The sequence below is a fragment of the Lycium barbarum genome, chromosome 10 (assembly GCF_019175385.1).
Source record: "Lycium barbarum isolate Lr01 chromosome 10, ASM1917538v2, whole genome shotgun sequence".
NCBI lineage: Eukaryota > Viridiplantae > Streptophyta > Magnoliopsida > Solanales > Solanaceae > Lycium > Lycium barbarum.
The window spans coordinates 108,469,905-108,493,792 of record NC_083346.1 but is presented as its reverse complement, the minus strand read 5'-3'; the positions used below and the strand labels follow the sequence as shown (position 1 = coordinate 108,493,792).

At 35.9% G+C, this 23,888-nt stretch overlaps 1 non-coding gene across 1 annotated transcript; it reads right to left on the bottom strand.

The window, feature by feature from the left end:
* Positions 1–21,258: 21,258 nt before the first annotated feature.
* On the bottom strand, positions 21,259–21,365 carry LOC132616309 (small nucleolar RNA R71). The gene has a single exon (XR_009573099.1). It is a non-coding gene; the product is annotated as a small nucleolar RNA R71 (small nucleolar RNA).
* Between the last annotated feature and the right edge of the window lie 2,523 nt (positions 21,366–23,888).

The window sequence follows — 23,888 nt, the reverse complement described above, 5'->3', positions numbered from 1 at the left end:
TTGAATCTAGAATGGGGTGATGCCTCAAACTTGAGGTTGGAGCAGTTGAACGAACTCGATGAATTTCGACTAAAGGCATATGCGAGTTCTTCACTCTACAAGGCCCGCATGAAACACTTCCATGACAAGAAGATCTTGCAAAGAGAGTTCAGCATCGGAGATCGGGTATTGTTGTTTAACTCCAGGCTCCGGTTGTTTCCCGGGAAGTTGAAATCCAAATGGTCTGGCCCGTTTGAAATCACGCAAGTGTTCCCATCTGGAGCAATCGAACTTGTTTGCCCAAGTGGTAATAAAATCAAAGTGAATGGGCAAAGGGTGAAACATTACTGGGGATCTCAGAATGAAGCAAAGATTATCGAGGTCTTCATCCTCAACGAGCCATAAAAGGGCTAAACAGGTATCCACGTCGTGCTGCGACGTAAAATCAAGCGCTTCTTGGGAGGCAACCCAAGTTTCATTTTCATGTGTTTATTGTTCTTTTACGATGTTTTGATGTGTGTCCAAGTGTGTAGGAATAAAGTGTGCACAAAGCAGAAGAATTGGAAAAATGCCCCTGTACACCACATGCGACACCACATGCGAATCGCATGTGGTGCCTGCCATGGCAAATGCGTCTCGCATCTGATGCCAAAATTCAGTCATTGAGAACAAAAGTTTCTGTCATCATATGCGATGGAGTGTCACGACATGCGACTCGCATGTCACACATGCGACATAATGTGCGAGTCGCATGTTGTGCAGGTAGGTGAAAATTCGCGGGTCGACCCGACCCGGCGGAAACGTTTTGTTTAAAATAAAAGAAGGTAACCGTTCATCTTCAGTTACAACTTCACGATTCCCTCTCCTCCCATTCCTTCTTCTCCCCTACATCATCCCATAATTCCATTTCACTCTAATCATCTTTAATCACCTCCCCAAATCCTGACTGGTATTTACTTCTTTTCCCCTGAAAACAAAGGATTTCAAGGTCTCCTACTTTCATTAACTTTCAAGGTATGTCGACTTTTCGCTCCTGTAATTAGTGGGTATTTACTACTTGCTCAATTCCATGTCATTATCATGCCGTAGTACCGTACCACTCGTTGTATTTAGTTAGTCGGGTAGATCTATTTTATGTGATTTTGTGGGTTGATTAAGAATTGATGAAAAATGGGGAATTCTTGAGTACCCATGATTGTGTAGTCCATCTAGGAATTGGTTGTTAATGACGAATGAGATAATGACTGGGAAATTCTTGAGTACCCAGTTGTTGTAAGAATTGTTAGTTTAGGCTCGCTCTCAACTCATATGATTAAATGCCTAAATGACCCTTTGAATGCTTGAATGGTGCGGAAATATGATCGTTCGCCAAAATGGGGAATTCTTAAGTACCCATGGCACCTTACCTGTGAAGTAGGACCCGTGATGCCTTTTGGATTACAAAGTGTCATTGTCTGTTGTGAAGAACAATCATCGAATATAGATGTGTGTGAGTAATTTAATAGAATTTTTCCAATGATAGACGGGGGAAAGCGATATTAACGGAAAAAGTTACCTAAACATATTTTGTTTGGTTTGTGTGCATCTGTGTTAAATAAATAAAAAAAAAAAAAAAAAAAAAAAAATCGAGTGACTCACATGCGAGCATCATATGCGATGCGCATGTTGCACATGCGAATCGCATATGCTGCAGCATATGGTGACAGTGAGACACTCACAAGTAGTGATCTCACTGTCATCATATGCGACACCATATGCGAGTCGCATGTCACACATGCGACTCGCATGTAGTGATTCGCATGTGGTGCCACCGTAAAAAAAAAAAAAAATGTTTCTTTATCATTGTTAAAGGAACACCATAAATAATGGGTATACTTTTGTATGTTGTGTAGGATGGCTCGTTCAAATCAACCTCAAGGTGGAGGAAAACGAGCAACACGAAGACGAAAAGACAAGGCACCTGCTGAACCAGTCCCCCAGTCTGAAGAGGGGACACATGGGGCCTCCTCTCCTGAACCCGAGGATGCTGTAACCAGAGGTCAACGGAGGGAAGCAATAGAGCAACGGTTTACCGTGCCGGGATCTAGGGAACTATATAAGACTTGGAACACAATTAAGCCCGATGGGAATCCAATCCGGGGCCTCATTGTTGAAAAGAGAGTCACTCTACAGGGGCTGCACGACCAATGTCCGGGACTCATTCGCAAGCTGGAGACCTTGAGATGGACTTATTTCATGCAACCCGCTACATACTGCCCGGCCCTAGTGATGGAATTCTACGCAGCTTATGCAGCCACATTAAATGCGAAGAAGTCGCGCCGCCAACCAAAGAAAAACTTGGAACATTTGTGTTGGGTTCCGGTTCGGGGGAAAGAGATTGATTGTGCTGCCGATACCATAACATCCATTCTATATGAGCAACGCCGCGAAACAGACCCTATTGAAGGATGGCCTCCGGTCAGTTCGGAATATGAATTGAAGATGGAGAACCCGGAGGAGCATCGAGAGTGGGCTGCTTCAATAATTGCCTCTGGGACTCCACCATGGCTAGATCCATCGGTCACAATTGAGAAGAACACTTTCAACCGCGAAGCAAAGTTTTGGCTATCTCTCGTATCATCGCGGGTGATTCCTTCCAAGAACAACACCAACATACCTATTGCAAAGTGTATTCTCATTGCTTCGCTCATGTCGGGCCATCTTGTCAATGTGGGGGAAATTATCCGAGACCACATCAAGAATTCGTCCACTCAGAAGGGCACATCGCTCCCTTTTCCCTGTTTGATTACTGAATTATGCCGCCGGACAGAGGTTCGTCATATTCCTCGGGTGGACAGGAATGTACCGGCTGATCAAATGATTGATTACACCAAATTGGAACCGGGAACTAGGAAGCGCAAGCGGGTGAGCACGCAGCCGAGAGCTTCGGGGACACCACTTGATGCTCATATTCTTGGGTCCGAAGATTTGGCCACCAATGATGAGGAGACCACTCCTACCACAGCCCCTCGAGCACCGAGGTCTGACCCTCCGAGTTCTTCCACTACAGTTCCTACTGATACGGTTCCGCCATCCACCACAGCAGCTCGTGGAGTGTCTGCCGAGGGTATGCGAGTGCTCCGGGCAGCAGATGCTAAAGTTAATTGGTTGGTTGAGCGGCTCCCCAATTTTGTGAAGGAGGCGATTGAGGCAGCAATGGCACCCTACACTCAGGCGATCACAGATATTAGAAAAGAGCAGGACAGAATTAAGGAGCATGTTCGCCACATTGATCGTCGGTTGGAACAGATTGAGGGGGGCAGTGCAGGCGGTCTTCCTGCCATTCGGGCGGACCTAGCTAAAGTCAAGAAGGACATTCGGGTATTGAAAGCCCATGACATTGAGCTCAGTGCACCCATTCTACCATCCGGTGCCTCCTTATTCTCCACTGGGCCTTCGGACAAAGGGGTGGAGGAGTCAGCTGGGGAGGACGAAGAAACTGAGGAAGAAGAGGAAGAAGAGGGGGAAGAAAGCGAGGAAGAGTTTGATGAGGAGCTGGAGGGTGACCCAGCTGTTGAGGAGGCACGTACTTCCGCCCGAGCTACTGGTATTGCTGAAGACGAGATAGACACATATGTGGCCATGCAGCAGTCCCTTGAGGCGAGCAGAAAATCCAGGGGGGCCTTTCAACCCCCGAGGGCGGGTGAGGCCAGCTCATCCACAACTCCGCCTACTGACACACGACTGCCCCCGTCTGTGGGACCTGAGATATTGACACCCGAGAGGGAGGGTGATGCCGCGACGCTCCCATTGATAGTACCTCCGTTGGAGGTCCTCCCTGCTGATCAGACACCATCGGACGCCAGGCGTCCATCGTGAGTTACTCATCCCTTGTACTACATTTGATGCATTGGGACACTGCATATTCCTTTTGTTGGGGGTAGGACAGCTCACGCGGCATATATGTTTGTTTTTATCGTTTTAGGATAAGCTCATGTTTAAGTTTGTTCACTTGTACTGTGTCATTGCCAAGTATAATAGTGATGGTTGATCGGTTTATAAATTTTTCTTGTTTCGCTTTTCCATCGTATTTTGATAACACCCCTCCCAAAATTCTTGCATATGTACTCAGAGGGGAGGAATAACACTAACATGGCTCATTTGGTGACACATAAATGTTTTGCAAGTCTAGAATGATGGGTTGAGAAGTAGTTAGAAGTTAGCAAAGTAATCCATGTGCCATGTGTGTGAAAGGTTATTGTTCTAAGTCTTGTGCATAATTGTGATCTAGAACTTGCCTGGAAAGTATCTCAAGGCGAAATACTAAACTACACTTGTTTGAAAAAGGATATTAGGCTCTCTTTGGACTGCCACGAAACCTAAAAACTCCTACCCTTTGCATTGATATCCTAGTTAACCCATTTCGAGCCGTAACTTTGTTTTTCTTTTCTTTCATTACAACCTTGCGACAGGCCCCATTCCTTTTGCCCTTGCTTACCCATTTTTCAGCACCCTATCTCCCTAAGCAAATCGAACACGCTACAATAGGCGAAAACGCACAAGTTTGGGGGTGTTAGTAAAAAAAAAAAAAAAAAAAAAAAAAAATGTAGATATTTGTGTAAAAGAAAGGTGTGTATATGTACATGCAAATCGTAGATTTAGCAGGGAAAGCAAGGGTGTGAATAATGGTTGTGATGAAAGGCATAAGTGGGGAAACTAGAGAAGCAATAACGATATTGGCAAAAGGAGTCACGAATTGGCGGATAATGCTTAAATGTTGAAAAAGGTACGGATTAGGTGAAGGGAGCGTGCTCGAAAATGCTTAGGGAGACGTCAAGTCACTCTTACCCAAATCTCACCTCACCGCAACCCCGAACCTTAGCTATGACCCGCAAGTCCTAATTGATTTTGAACAAGTGTGTTTACATTAGTGGAGAAATACTTAAAGGGCAAGCATATGGCACCACATTTTTTTGTACTTGTACTTGTTCTTTTCTGAGTGTGAGTGGTTCTCTCCTTATTCGTCTTTTGTCCCGATTGTCATTCGTGAATATGTGTGTGGGATTTTCTTTGGTCTTTTTGTGAGGGCATATGGATTACTAGGCTCAACGAAAGAATTACTTCTTGACGCTTCATTTGAAGCCGTTTCTTTTAAAGATAGAGTAACCTTGTGTCATCAAGTGCAGCAGTCGGTTAATTCCCACCTTTTGAGGAAAGGCACCACGTCTCGCAACAAGAGGGAGGGGAACTCGTATTTTGAATAACTATGTTTTGACTGGTCACGATCATCATTGTAGTACCTAGCAATTGGCATATGTTGTAGTTCTGTTTTAAATGCTTGAGGACAAGCAAAAGTACAAGTTTGGGGGTGTTGATGAGTCGTGAAATTACGCGATATTCGACACCAACTACTTAGTCTTTTGCACATCCCCAAGTGCTTTTGATGTCGTTTCTCGTGTTTTTGTGACAATTTGCAGAATAACATGTGCCGGAAGTAACTTGAAGCAAAATGAAGGAAAATGAACCAAAAAGTCAGCTGAACTGAACAATGGCATCACATGCGAGTCGCATGTGCTACATGCGAATCGCATGTGATGCAGCATCTGCTGACAGAAAGAGGCGAAAGAAGAAACCATGTGTGACACCACATGCGACACCATATGCGAGTCGCATGTTGCACATGCGACTCGCATATGATGTCGCATATGCTGCTCAACAGACGATCAAGATTGTCACACATGCGATGGTTTGGTGCAACATGCGACTCGCATGTTGCACTTGCGACAACATGTGCGAAACGCATCTGGTGCACAGGGGCATTTTTGTCTGGAAATTGTTCCCGTTTTGGACATGCTATAAATAGATTGTCTAGGGTTTTGGATTGAGGATCCTGCAGTTTTTTTTGGCATAGACTCTTGTGGAGTCATTTACTGTTGGTTGTTGAAGCATTTAAGAGATTTCTTTTAGTTTTGTCAACTTCTTCAACCAGTACTTTTGTAAGCTTTATGAATACATTTTACTTGATTGATTTACTTTTAATGAATATTAGTAGCTAATCTTTCAGCTAAGGTTGTGGTATTCAATGTGTTAGTTATGTGACTGGGTTTCATATTCAAACTATATTTATATGCTAATGGTGTTTTCTATTAACTCTTCAAGCATCAATGTCTTGTGATGGTGTACAACATTACTTGTGCCTTAATACCATTACTTTGCTTGGAAAAGAAAGTAGAGGTTAGGAAAAGAGTTAATAGCAACAATGTGGGTCATTAAATCCATCTAATGGCTTGAGCTAGGAATAGGAAAGCTAGTTGAGGCTACATGGGTGCTTTCTTATAAAACATCCTAGAGCTTGGAAAAGCCTAGGATGAAATTTGCTAATTTGGTTGGAAAACTTTTGGCAAGAATCGCGTGACCCTTGGCTTAATGCACCTAGGCGTATAAATAAGTTGAATTGATACCCAAACGCATTACTCTCCATTGGAACCACAACCTTAGTCCCATTTACCAATTATTTCAATCCTATAACCATTCTCAGTTTTCAATGAACAAACAACAATCAAACTTTTATTACATTTCCTCTCCTCTTGAAATATAGACTAATAGTCGGGTGTTACACTTATCAAGTATATTTCTTCATTGTATTCCCTGTGGGATCGACCCCGACTCATAGTTGGGTAAAATATATTTGCATACGACCGTGCCCATTCTAATTAATAGGGTGGATTTGGACGTTATCAATTCGTACCATAATGGTAATCACAAAATGTTAGATTTTTCTTGGAGAAGTTAGTAGGATCTTTTATTGCCAACTTATTCGTTAGTTTAATAATTTTGATATAATAATAACTAATATTGCTTCTATTTAATTTCAATGTTATCTCAGAAAGAAAGAGGTTATAAAAAACAAACACTTCTATCCTTCTACTCTCCGTTGCTGGTTATTGCTGCCCTTGCAAGAAGGATCCCTCAGCCCATTCGAAAAGTTCAGAAAAGTTAGATAGCGAAAAAAAATAATTCAAAAATGTGCAGTATAGTTGAAGAAAACAACACGGAAAAGATAAATCACCAAAATAAAATCATACTATATTTGTTACTGTTAGAAGCCGAAGCCAAATCCAATAACTGGAGACGAAAACAATTCACCAATATCATGAGAAAAATACAAATAATGAGACAAGCGGATATTGAGACTCTAGAAGGAGAAAAAACACAGAATTAAATTTTCAAAGACCAGCTAGCAACAATCTAGTTCTATTCCATCATCTTGCATGGTTACAAAGTTGGATCTATATGTTTTATTTACCACGTTCACAAAACCAAGGAGACAAACTATATAAGAACTCCAAAAAAATGAAACGTTCTGTGTAAAACAAAAGGTTGTCAAAACGTAAGGTTCGGTGTAAGCATTATCCTTTCCTTTACTAACTGTTAAGTTACTACCCCTTATTTCTTTCTTCCAAATTCTTATGCCTTCATTGGTGTATATTGATGTAGTGTTTTTAATACCATAATTCAATGGACAATTAAGTACGGACAGTAGAGGGGAAAATGCTACTCACTTCTTTGGCATATTTGGAACAAAATGAAAAAAAATGTCAAAAAAAGGAGAAAAAAGATAAATAGTAATAGTGGTCATAGAGAGGTGCCACATCACCTTGTCTATGCCTAGCTTTATATTATATATAGATTATGCAAAACAACATAACATCAAGAAATTACACATGTAATACAGATTATAAACACTGAAAATTTTAAGCAATGAAAAGCAAAAGCAAGGAGGATGTTTGGAGAGTTGGTTGATGGCATAAAAAGAACGACTCCAGAAATTTATCACCTTTTTTTTTGCTTAATAATTTGCACAAAAATAAATATACCATAATTATGTATCATTATTGATTGACATTCTATTATTTCATACCTTATTTATGTGCCCGCTTCATCATTTTTGTAACTTCCACTCAAATCCTTCTTAATGAAGTTCTCCTTAAATCTCTGTTAATTTTATCTAACTGATTACTTAATTATCTCCGCAAATTTCGGGAAGATTTTCTGGACTCATATAAGGCATCGGTTGTTTTTTCTAATTAGTGATTTTTTTAATTATTTATTTAAATAAGATATAGCAGATTAATAAGAGAGAATATGAAAAAATAAAAAAATATATAAATAGAGAAAAGTCGAAAACGGAGATAATATTTTAACCATTTTTAAAAAAAATATATAAATAGATAATTGATTATCTATGGCTAACTACTTCTCAGAATTTGAATTAAACATTTTAGAATTTATAATCAGTTACCTAAATTTTAGTGGGTATAATCAATTTTAAATTTTTATTGCATTATAACTTCATTACAAAGATAACTCAATATACAGAGGGGAAATTCTAATATTCCTTATATGATGATATTTGAATTGTACATGTTTTAACTTTTAATTCAAATTCAAATTTTTTTATTTCAGTTCAACTATTTGTATTAGAATATTTTTTTTCTACATAGAAAGAGAAATATAGAAAAGGAAATCAATATTTATTTATAAAATTTAGTTCATCAGAGCTATAAAACTTGTCGATTTAATTCTGGTACTATCCTAGCTTGAAAGAAAATCTTCTTCTTAAAAGGAAGTACCAAAAAAACTTTGATGTGTTCCATTTTTTTACTTTTAGGAATGATAGTCATTTGATTTAATTTATAAAAAGGGTAACTGTCTTTCAATTTAATTCAAATCCTATTTTTTATTTATTTATTTTAAGTTTAAATTGTTTTACATCTATATATAGTATGAACTTGGTTTAAAATTCAAAGTAGCATTATATCTTTTTTCCTGCTAATTATGCTAATATTGATTCGTTCTATTATTAATAAGAAAGGTGATAAAATATAATTGTTGATATCTCAATGTTGTTTAGACTTATCATTTTCTATATTCCTAATAGATTACTTACACGGTAACATTTTAAAGTGAAAATATTAAACAAATGAATTTCAATCATGATTTTTCGATACATTTTAATTTTGATATTGCATTCAATTTAATCTTATGGGTGCTCTTCATATGGGCTTGAATTTATCTTAGTTGCAGAAAGTAATAAAGGACAATATTATATCTTACCATTTAAAGGAGCATTGTTGACTATAAATTAGAATCCAAGAATATCAATTAATAATTTTCTCCAATCAATACACCAAATTAGGTGAGTTAATTTAATAATGTCAATTAGTTTCTTTTTAGAATTGATACAAATAGAATTTGTTGCCAAGTGGCTTGTTCATATTACGCCACTTGGCTTAATATTAAGCTAGACAACTCTCCTTATATATATATATATATATATATATTATTAATTATTATTATTATTAGTAGTAGTAGTAGTAGTAGATTATTAAATTAGGTAATATTTTGAATTACAATTAATAACTTCTTTAATAATTAATGCAAATAGAATTTGTTGCCAAGTGGCTTGGTCATATTACGCCACTTGGCTTAATATTAAGCTAGACTACTCTCCTTATATATATATATATATATATATATATATATATATATATATATATATATATATATATATATATATATATAGATAGATATAGATTATTAATTATTATTAGTAGTAGTAGATTATTAGTAGTAACTGATTACTTAATTATATCCACAAATTTTGAAAAACATTTCTAGACTCATATAAGGCATCAGTTGTTTTTTCCAATTAGTGACTGTTTCTTTTTTATTTAAATAAGATATAGCAGATTAATAAGAGAGAATGCAAAATAAAAAAGTATAAATAGAGAAAATCCGAAAAAGGAGATAATTTTTTAACCATTTTTCCATAGAAATATATACAACCATTTTTCCACAAAAATATATGCCCAACTACTTCAAATTCAAAATTTGAATTAAACATTTTAGAATTTATAATCAGTTACCTAAATTTTAGGGGGTATATCAATTTTAAATTTTTATTGCATTATAAATTCATTACAAAGAAAACCCAAACTACGGGAATTTTTTTTCTAATATTCCTTATATGATGATATTTAAATTGCACATTTTTTACCTCTTAATTCAAATTCAAAATTTTTATTTCACTTCAAATATTTGTATTAGAATATTTTCTCTAAATAGAAAGAGAAATACAGAAAAGGAAATCGATATTTATATATAAAATTTAGTTCATCAGAGCCATAAAAGTTGTCGATTTGATTCTGTTAGTATCCTAGCTTGAAAGAAAATCTTCTTCTTAAAAGGAGGCACCAAAAAAACTTTGATGTGTTCCATATTTTTTACTTTTAGGAAGGATAGTCATTTGATTAGTTTAAAAAGGTAACTGTCTTTCAATGTAATTCAAATTCTATTTTTTATTTATTTATTTTAAGTTTAAATTGTTTTACATCTATATAGAGTATGAACTTGGGTTAAAATTCAAAGTAGCATTATATTTTTTTTCCCCTGCTAATTACGCTAATATTGATTTGTTCTATTATTAATAAAAAAGGTGATAAAATCTAATGTTTGATATCTCAATTTCGTTTAGACTTATCATTTTGTATATTCCTAATAGATTACTTACTCGGTAACATTTTAAAGTGAAAATATTAAACAAATGACTTTTAATCATGATTTTTTGATACATTTTAATTTTGATATTGCATTCAATTTAATCGGACGGGTGCTCTTCATATGGGCTTGAATTTATCTTAATTGCAGAAAGTAATAAATGACAATATTATATCTTACCATTTAAAGGAGCATTGTTGACTATAAATTAGAATCCAAGAATATCAATTAATAATTTTCTCCAATAAATACACCAAATTAGGTGAGTTCATTTAATAATGTCAATTAATTTATTTTTAGAGTTAATACAAATAGAATTTGTTGCTAAGTGGCTTATTTATATTACGTATTAAGCTATACTGCCCTCCATTTATTATAATATAGATATAGATAATATTATTATTATTATTATTAAATTAGGTAATATTTTGAACTACAATTAATAACTTCTTTAATAATTAATGCAAATAGAATTTGTTGCCAAGTGACTTGTTCATATTACGCCACTTAGCTTAATATTAAGCTACACTACTCTCCTTTTATCTATATATAGAATATAGATTATTAGTAGATTATTAAATTACGTAATATTTTGAACTACAATTAATAACTTCTCTAATAATTAATGCAAATAGAATTTGTTGCCAAGTGGCTTGTTCATATTACGCCACTTGGCTTAATATTAAGCTAGACTACTCTTCTTTTATATAGATATAGATATAGATATAGATTATTATTATTATTATTAGTAGATTATTAAATTAGGTAATATTTTGAACTACAATTAATAACTTCTATAATAATTAATGCAAATAGAATTTATTTCCAAGTGGCTTGTTCATATTACGCCACTTGGCTTAATATTAAACTAGACTACTCTCATTTTATATATATATATATATAGATAGATAGATATAGATTATTAATTATTATTAGGGATAAGGCATCATTACCCCCCCCCCCTCACCCAGTAGCGTTTTTGCTACGACATACCTTACCTAATTTTTGGTCCTATCACCCCCCTAAACTATTTAAAGTCGTAATATTTTACCCCTAAACGCTGATGCTCACTCTCATATGCGACAGTGACATACACTCTCCTTGCCACATGTGCATTTATTTATTTTCTTTTTAAAAAAAAAAATCAGCTTACGTGTCAATTTTTAAGAATAAAAAAATAAAAAACTGATTTTTCTTTTAAAAAAATTAATTTTAAAACCCGTTTTAAAAAAAAAACTGAAAACGCGAATTAAAAAGCTGAATTTTCTTTAAAAAAAATAAATTTAAAACCCTTTTTAAAAAAATAATTGAAAATTTGATTTTTTTTAAAACCCAGATGTTTTTTTTTTAAAAAAAAAAAAAACAAAACTGAAAACATGATTTTTTTTTAAAATATGGAAAAATGGATTTGTTAAAAATATGGAAAGCTTGATTATTTTTTTTAAAATGTCTTAAAAGATCTTGATTTTCATGATTTCATTTTCTTAGGACACCTTTATTTTTCAAATAAAATCTGGAAAAAGTGTTTTTCTTCTCAAAATTTGAAAAAAAAACTGATTTTTTTATAAAAATTGAAAAAATTAATTCTTTTTTAAAATGTGGAAACTAGATTTATATTCACATTTTAAGAAAATACAGATTTTTAAGAAAAAAAATTAAGTTTTCCCATTTTTTATGTTTTTCACTCTCTCAAGGAGAGTGAAACACACTCTCCTTGCCACGTCAACCTTAAGGGGGTAAAATATTACGGTTTTAAATAGTTTAGGGGGGTGATAGGACCAAAAATTAGGTAATGTGTGTCGTAGCAAACACGCTACTAGGTGAGGGGAGTAATGATGCCTTATCCCTTTATTATTATTATTGTTATTAGTAGTAGTAGTAGTAGATTATTAAATTAGGTAATATTTTGAACTAAAATTAATAACTTCTTTAATAATTAATGTAAATAGAATTTGTTGCCAAGTGGCTTGTTCATATTACTCCACTTAGCTTAATATAAAGCTAGACTACTCTCCTTTTATATATATATATATATATAGATATAGATTATTAGTAGAGTAGTGGATTATTAAATTAGGTAATATTTTGAACTACAATTAATAACTTCTTTTATAATTAATGCAAATAGAATTTGTTGCCAAGTGACTTGTTCATATTACGCCACTTGGCTTAATATTAAGCTAGACTACTCTCCTTTTATATATATATATATATATATATATATATATATATATATATATAGATAGATAGATAGATAGATAGATAGATTAGTAGAGTAGTAGATTATTAAATTAGGTAATATTTTGAACTACAATTAATAACTTCTTTTATAATTAATGCAAATAGAATTTGTTGCCAAGTGGCTTGTTCATATTACGCCACTTGGCTTGATATTAAGCTAGACTATTCTCCTTATATATATATATATATATATATATATATATATATATATAGATTAGTAGAGTAGTAGATTATTAAATTAGGTAATATTTTGAACTATAATTAATAACTTCTTTTATAATTAATGCAAATAGAATTTGTTGCCAAGTGGCTTGTTCATATTACGCCACTTGACTTAATATTAAGCTAGACTACTCTCCTTTTATATATATATATAGATGTCGTTTTTCTTTTTTGGCAACTCTTTAATTCAACTTTTCAATGACATATTTAAGATCACATGATTGAAAGACATTTTGGTATATACTACATATCTTTAGTTTAAAACAAGAAGATTTAAAAGTCTTATTTACTTTCTTAAACTCCGTGTCAAGTCAAAACCAAACAAATAAATTAAAACGGAGAGAGTATTTTTAAGGTGTCGTCTGATCGTACCTATTTTTTTAAGAATAATTTTCCTAGTATGTATTCAACTAGGCGTATGTGACTCTGTGAGATAGAGAGGATTGGAAATTGGAGAGGAGTTAAGGGCGTAAGGGATTCATCCAAATCCTTTTCGCTAAAAATTTACACAATATATATATGGGGTTAATTTATTTTTTATGTATATATAGTAAATGTCGAATTCCCATGATTTCTCATTCTGCCACTGATTAAAAATGACGTTTGATGGCGACTCTAATAGGTGCCACAAAATGTTATAGTTTTAGTGGTGAGCATATTTAAGTTGAATTGTTCCAAATTTCTCTTCCGTGAACAACAGAACTTGGCTAAAATGGAATGGCAATCTATTAGAAGTTGCCGCTAAAGGCCATTTTGTGCCGACGTTATACCCACTAAAACTGAAGCTTTTGTAGAAATGTGTATGGGACAATATTTTCAGATTATTTTTCAGACACCAAAAGATAACTACGAAATTCACTTATTAGATTTTCACACACACACATATACATTTTGGGTAGAAAGTTATGGGTTCAGATCAGAGGTGAATCTAAGATTTCTAGAAGATGGGTGCACTAAAGAAAGAAGGAAAAAAAAAAAGGGTCAAGTGGCACTACACCAAAGGAGGCTTTTAGCGGCAATATATTTTCATTTTAGCGGCAATAGTTATTGGCACAAAAACATTTACCAGCAATTGGTTAATGTTATTAGATCCGAGGTCGCTAAAGCCTTTAGCGGCATTTATTGTTAGGGCTTAAGTTTGGTATTGCCGGTAATAATTGATTCTAGAATATAATTAGCGGCAATTAAGTTATTGCCACAAATTAATTGTTGCTAAAAACATATTTTGTTGTCGTGTGGGAATTGATCCTTGAACCTCTATGTAAATAACTTAGGTTCAACCAAGTACACCACTAAACCTTTTGTAGCATGGGTGCCAGAAGGTAATGCTAAATACATTTTAAGAGTTATGCACATGATACACCTAAATTAGTCACTTGTTCAGATGAACCCGTATCCAAAAGACTACATCCACCTTGGACCTTGTATGTTTCAAAGGTTATCTTGTTATATTTTCTTTTATGTATATTTAATTGGCTATAATTAATATAAAGCATCGTTGTTCAATGGGGAATTGATCACTTAATGTAGCTTTCATATTTTATCTGCCTTGTTATTTGTATCACTACTTCATGATTGGCACAATGTCTAGCCACTTGCTCAACATTTTATAATAGTGAATATATAGGTATACATAGTGGAAAAATTTGTGAAAAGTCAAAAAGCACATAAACAAAAGGGGAATTTATACATTTTGCTGCTCGGCTAAGATTGTTACAATCGCTAATATATTACTACTACTATATCATAAAAGGAAAAGGGTCAAATTTACCCTCTAAGTATAGTTTATAGTTTAAATTTGCCCTCCGTCAAAGTTTGGAATCAAATTTGCCCTCCAAGTATGGCTTATAGTTTAAATTTGCCCTCTTTATCGAAGTTTGGGACCAAATTTGCCCTCCCAATTAGGATACTTGATAAATTTGCCCTTATATGGATGAAAGTCTGACTTGGACTCCACAACACAAAAAATTAGCCACGACGGATTCACATAGGCTCCAAGTAGACTCCAAAACCCAATTCTCTTAACCCGTCTAGACTATTGCTGACACTACGGCACATGTAGTAATGTGAAAAGCCGGAGTTTTAATCGCATCGAGGTACACACGTAATGCATAAAATAGGAGGCATGTAAGAAATTTTTTGCAGCAACAACAAATGTTTAATACGACCAAGGATTCGTTGTTCTCTCCAGAAACATAAAATTTATCTGACCAGCAAAACTTTCTTGAACATGACATCTATCTTAGGTGAACTTCGATGGAGCTAACTTAACCCATTGTTGTCGCCTCCCTATCAGAAACTCTCAAAAACTATTCAAGAGAACTGAAAATGGATTTTCGTTGAAGAGAACTGAAAATGGATTTTCAAAGCTGAACTGCACAAATTTATTTTGTTGTCTTGTTATCACTTTTGCAGGATCATAACTTTTCTTATCTTACTTTCGGTATACGTTTAGGAATGTATTCTGGGAAAAAATGTTTTCCTCTGTTCAGAAATGCTCTGAAGAGTTCATGAGGAAACCTTCACTATGACAAAACAAATGTTGCAGGGGCACTTTTTTTTTCTAAAAGAGAATTGGGATTGGGAGACTATGTGGAGCCTATGTGGATCCAACGTGACTTTAACTTTTTGTGTTGTGGACTCCAAGTCAAACTTCCATCCATATAAGAGCAAATTTATCAAGTATCCTAACGGAGAGGACAAATTTGATCCCAAACTTCGACAGAGAGGGCAAATTTGATCCCAAACTTTGACGGAGGGCAAATTCAAACTATAAGTCATACTTGGAGGATAAATTTGATCCCAAACTTTGACGGAGGGTAAATTTAAACTATAAACCATACTTGAGGGGTAAATTTGACCCTTTTCCCTATTATAAACGGCTAAGAGAGGAGCTTAGGGAGGGTAGCATGATTGACTTAAAAGGGATTTTACTATAGCTATTGTATAAACTTCTGAGTGGCTTCACTAAATTACCCTTTGATTATGTCATCAATCATCATGAATCACTTTCAATTAGCAGCGTTTTGAACAACTTCTTTTTAATTTTCACTTTCCTAACCACGTTGACGTGGCTATTTAGCCTTTTGGTAGTTATCCTGGAAAAATTGTATTTAAAAAAACGAATTGAATTTCTACTTGATTATTATCATATATAATGTAAGATTTTCGTTGATTATTTATGATAAATGCTAGATTCATCTGCGAAATTAATTTAATTTTCTAGACATTGTAAAAATTGAATTGAATTTATTATTTATTTCTGTAAGATTAAATTTTTAATTGTGATTTAACTTTCTAAAATTAATAGGACAAATTAGATTATAAATTACAACACAATGAACATCTGAATTTTAGCTCCATCTCAATTTATGTGGCATCATTCACACTAAACACAAAGTTTAGAAACAAAAACACTTGAAACTTCTGCTTTAAAACATGTCATATGTTTTGGAAACTTCTGCTTTTAAACATGTCATATGTTTTGTTAAGCTATAAATCATCTCATTAAGAATAAAATGTGAATTTTGAAGTTAAAAATTGTTTCTTCATATCAAAAGTAAAATATTTTTTGGGGCAAAACAATATTTCTTGTCTTGGAACCACAGCACTTTGAGTTCATAAATATTTATTTCATTTTATTAAAATTTTGTTCAATATATTGTTGATTGTTGAGTGATCTGTTTCAGGTTTAAAATTTATCATAAATTCATAACATACATTCTGTTAGAACAAGAAACAAAGATAAAGGGATATTAGATTTGTAAATTAATTAAACTTTTTAACGTTATCATAAAAGAAATAACGTAAATTCATAGACAATTTAATCACCAAATTTCAACATTTTTAGCTGAGTTTGGGCTCATGCGCAACATAGGGTTTTGTAATGGGAAATCTACATGGTATAGAGAACATTTGGCCTTATTTATATTTAGTAGCTATACTTTGCCAAAATTACATCTCATAGCTAAATCTTGTATGTCAATTACACAAGGTAACTAGTATACTAAAATTATATTGTATTTAGTATTTGCTCCCATTTTCCTCCATTTTCTCTCTCCTTCGTCGCCTCTCTCTCTAAGATGTCTTCTTCTGCTCCGACAACCACCACTGCCGGCGGAACTCCGGCAGCACCCACCAGATCTGTTACCACGCCTTCCATATCCAGCCACCATGAAACCACCAACCCTGCCGTCCCTCCACTGCTCCTCAAATCACTATTCCTTCTCCGATCCCACCCTACACTGCCATCTCTATCCAAACCAACTCCGGTGAAACCCACCTCCGGCGAAACCAGCTCGTCTCTCTGTCAGCGTTTTCTGTCGCCGCCAGATCTGAAAGTTGTTACTAGCATTATTGTGCGATGTTTTTGGTTCTAGATGATTTAACAATTACTAGACGTGCATTTCCTCTAATGTGATGTTGTTTTTTAAAATCTGCAATGTTGTATTGTGCTGGAGATTGTGTTTTTTAGATTGTATTCATTTTTAAAGTGTATTTGTTAATTTTTGGTGTATCTATATTGATAACGTCCAAATCCACTCCTCAAAGAGAAAGTGTGCACGGTCGTATGCAATATAATTTACCCAACTATGAGTCAGGATCGATCCCACAGGGAATAATATACTAGGCGATTAAGAAAGTAAGGAACTTTCACCTACTAAGCTAAGCCAAACGATAAATAATATTTTGGTTTTTTGAGAGAATTATAACTAATGCTGAAATGTAAACTAATCTAGAAAGCAAGTAAAATGATCAATGGCCACAAGCATGGATACAAGAGAAATTACTCTCAAGTAATGATCCAATGTATTTTACAATTTTACAACTATGAGCGGGTTTATGTTAATAGATAATGATTTCTAAAATCTCATTGAAAGTCTCTCAACCAAATCAATGAATTTCACTCTAAGCTTTCTCAAGCCTTAAAGTGTGATGTTAAACTGTCACGACCCGACTAGGGGCCATAACGGGTACCCGGGGCTAACCACCGAGCACCACTCATTCTACTACTTATCATACTCGTTAAGCGTTCATTCATCAAATTCATACTCAAATCATAGGAAAACCATTTTTCATTTGGAAACATAATTACCTTTATATGCATAAGCCCTTCGGCTATCAAAATAATACACACACATATATATACACGTGGGAAATCGTGAGACCATACTACCCACACATACGTATCTACGAGCCTCTACTAGAGTACTAGACACATGGACGGGACAGGACCCCGTCGTGCCCAAAACATATATGTACATAAAATAGTAAATCAATGGCACCTCCAGAATAATAGAGTGCTTTCAAAAGTCTGCTTATTGGCTTCTATAAATCTGGATCGCCTCCCTGTCTACCTGTGGGCATGAACACAGCGTCCAAAGAAAATGGACGTCAGTACGAATATTGTACTGAGTATGTAAGGCATGAATGGAATGAACATAATAAAGAAATCATAATACATAATGTGAAGATATAACCTGCGTAACTCTTAAGGGTGGATACCTTTTATGCCTATATCATATATAATCATAGTACATGTATCATCATAGCGCATACCTCATCGTATCATATATATATATATATATATATATCATAGTACCGTATCTGCTCATACACATTAAACATTATCCGTATTCGGCCACGTAGTGGCTCGACAGTATCACATACATGTCTCCCAGTTTTTCATACATTTAAATACATAGTAGTATCGTACCCGACTATATAGGTTCGGTATCTTACGTACCCAGCTATAATAAAGCTTGGTGTTATACGTGCCTGGCCCTACCAAGGCTCAGTGGTATCCGTGCCTGGCCCTACCAAGGCTCAGTGGTATCCGTACTCAACTGCAGTGGTGCGCGCGCATCATATATATATATATATATATATATATAGCCATATAAGCTGGAGGTTTCATAATAGCCATACATAGGCACATATATACATTAAAGCCCATAAATATCTTTAGCGTCATCACTATTATCATCGTCATCATTATCATCATCACTATCAACATCGTCATTATTATCATCATCACTATCAACATCGTCATTATTATCATCACATATATCTCATAAACTTATCATAACTTTTCATAGAGCATACATTTGAATTTAAAGACAATCTATGCAAATCATATCATATTCGTAGCATGAACTTCGTATAAATATTGTATGATAGACTTGATAATCTCTAGACTTAGGCTCATCATTACCATTATCGTTTCTATAGCATATCTCTTACCTTTATCTCATATGGAACCCCCTATGAACATAGACTCGTAACTTCTTGGACATTGATCATAGGACATGCATTAGAGCGTATAGACAATCTATAATAATGTCGAGGTGACATAAGGTCGAGAACCCCCGATTACATTATGGAGCATTTATAAGCATTCTGGCTCACCTTGAAGGAATTAGCATATAAGGTGAGTGTATACAACAAACAACATCAATAGGTCATAGTTAACATTGTTAGCTTTGTAGAAACATTATACCATGAACTCTAGAATCTTTAGACTTAAGCTCATCATTTTCATTATCGTGCTCATAATGTGTCTCTTATCTTTATCTCATGTGGCTATTTATGAACATAGACTCTTAGGTCCGGAATATAAGTAAGTCATGGAGAGGTAGGGAAAATAATATCATAGAAATTACATAAGGATCATTAGCTTCGTAAGAATGTCATATCCTGAGCTTTAGGACTTCTAGACTTATATGTAGGAAGATCATGGAAAGATGGGAGGATTCATACCATAAGAGTCATTCCTTAGAAAGAAAGGACTAGCCTTACATACCTCTTTCGTTTAACAATTTCCATCGCTTGATTGTTCTCCTTCAATGCTCACGTTTCTACCTTCAAGAGAATTCACATTCACATTAGCTAATCGATTACATGAACGTGCCTACTAAAGCTAGAGAAAATTGGGCAGCATTTCCTTTGTTTATACAACCTTCCCCATATTGTACATCAACTCCCAAACATTTATAATAATGTTCACAATATCATAACCAACAATCGTCATTCATCTACATTACCCTCATTTCACATTTCCACTTCAATTCATCCATAATCATGGTCATAGTATATGATGTGCCGTGAATTTTGGCACATTTTATGCCTTTGTAACTAGAAATATTGCTTGATTTTAAGTGTTTTTATATTGTTTCTTATGTTATTTTTGTGTTTTATAGGGTTGATTAACTAAGGATCGGAAATGAGAAGTAATGCTGGAAAAATGGACAAATTTGAGCTAAGCGACGGTCCGTAACTCATGTTACGGACCGTAACGGTGTCCGTAACTCATGTTACGGTTCGTACCTTTGAACCGTAACAAGGCCTGAATTTCCAGAAAGTTTCATTGAAACCATCAGTGTTACAGTGAAGTGTTACGGTCCGTAACTCATGTTACGGTCCGTAACTCATGTTACGGTCCGTAACATGTCACCGTAACATGAGCTAAATTTCCAGAGAGTTTCAATAAAATCTTCAGTGTTACGGTTTAGTATTACGGTCCGTAACTCATGTTACGGTCCGTAACCCTTCACCGTAACATCATCCAAAATTCCAGAGAGTTGCCAAGTAATTGTCACCACTTACGCTTCAGAAGGACGGACCGTAACACAGGGTACGGTCCGTCGCATGGTGGCCGTAACGTCGAAGTGGTCAAATGACGAAATGAAGGACGGACCGTAACCTGAGTTACGGTCCGTAACAATGCGGCGTAAGGGGAATACGGTTTAGAAATTACTAATTGTTGTGTACTATTCTTTAAAACTTTTTCTATTCCATCACACCTCGTTTGCTGTTTTAGTGAACCAGGTGAACATGGCTGGAAGACCCCATCGCAATCAAGGGAACCAAGGGGGGATCCAAGTGAACCATCCTGCACCAGAAGAAGAGGAGGATGAGAATGTATTTGCAGAATTCATCGACGAAGCTGATTATGCTTCTGCTGTAGTTCCCCCGAGAACAGGAAATGCTAATTTCAAAATTGATAGTTCTATCTATCAGCTATTGAAACTTGAAGGCTATTTCCGAAATTCTTCGGAAGACTGTCCACTTCGACACCTAAAGAATTTCGTGCATGTATGTTCCCAACAATCTCAAGGTGTTGTTCCTGCTGATGCACTGCGACTGCGGGTTTTCAAATATTCATTAGCTGGCCAAGCTAGGGAATGGTATGAAAAGCTCCCGAGCAATACTATTCATACCTGGAATGAGCTGGCCAATATCTTTCTAAAAAAATGGTTCCCACCCAGCAAAAAGGCTGAGCTTCGGGATAAGATTTTTGGGTTTAAACAACTTCCAGGGGAACAACTATATGCTGCATGGGAGAGGTTCAAATATTATCTAGCTCAATCTCCGAATCATGGATTTCCAGATGCAATTCTCACAGAGAAGTTCTACAAGGGGCTAGATACAATAAATCAAATAGCTGTCAACACTGCAGCTGGGGGATGCTTTATGGACAAAACCTTTGTCAACATCACCCGGTTGCTCGACAAGCTTACTACCCATAATCAAGCCTGGCATTCGACTGATAGCGAATTCCTATCATATGGTAGTCCCTCTGTGGCCGCGGTGGCCAAAGAAAATCATGAGCTAGATCATGCGTTCGCTCAACTGCAAACCACCGTGGATTTATTATCCAAAAGGCTTATGGAGAAAGAGGCCAAATGTGTAAACGTTATCGATGAGATGCCACCTCATGCTCCCGGAATGTATCAAGTTTCTGACGAAACTTATCTTGAGGGGCAGCCACAATATGAGGATGCGAATTATGTCAATAACTCGCAAGGGGGTTATCAACGGCAAAACTACCAAGGTTCCGGTAATCACCCATGGCAAAGGCCTCAACAAAATTACCAAGGACAGAATTATGGAATAACTGATCAGGGTAATCCCAATCAAGTGAATTACAATAACAATAATTATGGCAACAAGAGCTCTAACCCCTACATTCCACCTAGGGGGCAAGCATCCAATTCCCAGCCATGGAAAGATAATTCAGCTACTAACTCTGCTGGTAACACGTCTAATGATTCTGCAGAACTGAAGAGTATGATGCAGAAAATGCTGATGAATCAAGACAGAACAGAGAGCACAATCAAGGGAATGTCCCAGGTCCAACTATCGCATTCAGCTTCCATTCAGAAGCTTGAAGCGCAATTCAGAGACCTTTCCCGAGAAGTGCATACTCCTCAACGGGGACAATTACCGAGTGATACAGTTCCTAATCCAAAAGGTAGTGGAGTGAACTCTGTGGAGAATGTACTTGCCATTAGCACCAGAAGTGAAAAAATACTTCAGGGTGACAATAAAAAGCCAATTGATCAGGAACCAATTGTTGAAAAAGAAGCGCAGCCTAGTGTATTGGATAATATTGTCGAGGAAGAAGCAGGGGAGGAAGTCCCCATTGTAGTTGAAGAAGAGCTGAATCTTAATAAACCAAAGGAACCGGTGGAAAACCAGGAAAAGGGGAAGGCAAAACTTTCCGGTGCTCTTCGCCCTTTGAGCCAATTGTTTAAATCTTCACCGCCTTTTCCTCAAAGGTTGGTGAGAAAAACAGAAGATGAGAAGTGCTTGAGATTTTATGATCAACTCAAGCAGTTGACGATGAACATTCCTTTCATGGATGCTGTTAAAGAAATGCCTGGCTTTGCTAAGTATTTGAAGGATCTTTTAACAAAGAAGAAAAAGCCATTGAAACACGACACTGTGGATATCACTCACCGCGTTAGTGCCATTCTTTCCAAAACCACTGTGCAAAAGAGGGAAGATCCTGGAGCATTCACAATTCCATGCACCATAGGGCAGCAAAATTTTGCCAGGGCTTTGTGTGATAACGGGGCTAGCATAAATCTTATGCCCTTGGAAATTTTTAAGAGATCGGGGCTAGCTATGCCAAGGCCAACTTCCATGAGGTTGCAGATGGCTGACAGATCGATAAAAAGGCCAGTTGGAGTAGTTGATGATGTGCTGGTTCAAATCGGGGAATTTCTACTGCCGGCAGATTTCGTGATTCTTGATTGTGCTATTGATCAAGAAATTCCTATTATTCTGGGAAGACCTTTCCTTGCCACAGGGAGGGCTCTTATGGACTCCGAAAAGCACGAAATAAAGTTCCGGGTGAACGATGAGGAGGTGACTTTTCACGCTAGCAAAGGCATGAAGTTACCTAGTCCTTATCAAAGCATTTCAGTCATAAACTCTGTTGACAAGGTGGATGAAACAGTGGAATTTAAAATGGAGGAAGAATGCTTGAGCGAAGCATTGTTGGCCATCTTGGTGAATTTTGATGCCGACCAAATGGAGGGATATAATGAGACAGTGAATTCACTCACAGGTCTGGGGTCTTACTCTTATGAGCCCAAGAAATTTTCTCTTGATCTAGAGAAACGAACAACTCCTCCAGCAAAACCATCAATTATTGAGCCACCGAAACTGGAACTCAAGAAACTGCCATCACATCTTAAATATGTATTTCTTGGAGAAAATGCTACTCTTCCAGTTATTGTGTCATCGCTTCTGAATGAGGGCCAAATTCAAAGACTCATCGTAGTCTTGAGAAAGCATTTAAGAGCTCTGGGTTGGACTATTGCAGACATCCGGGGGATTCCCACCGGAATTTGTGAGCACCGAATACAGTTGGAGGAGGAAAGTTCGCCGAGTGTTGAACATCAGAGAAGATTAAATCCACCGATGCAAGAGGTGGTGAAGAAGGAGATCATTAAGTGGTTAGATGCTGGGGTGGTTTACCCGATTGCCAACAGCCCTTGGGTAAGCCCTGTTCAGTGTGTGCCAAAGAAAGGGGGCATCACTGTTGTCCCTAACTCGAAAAATGAGTTGATTCCAACAAGGACTGTCACCGGTTGGAGAGTGTGTATGGACTACCGGAA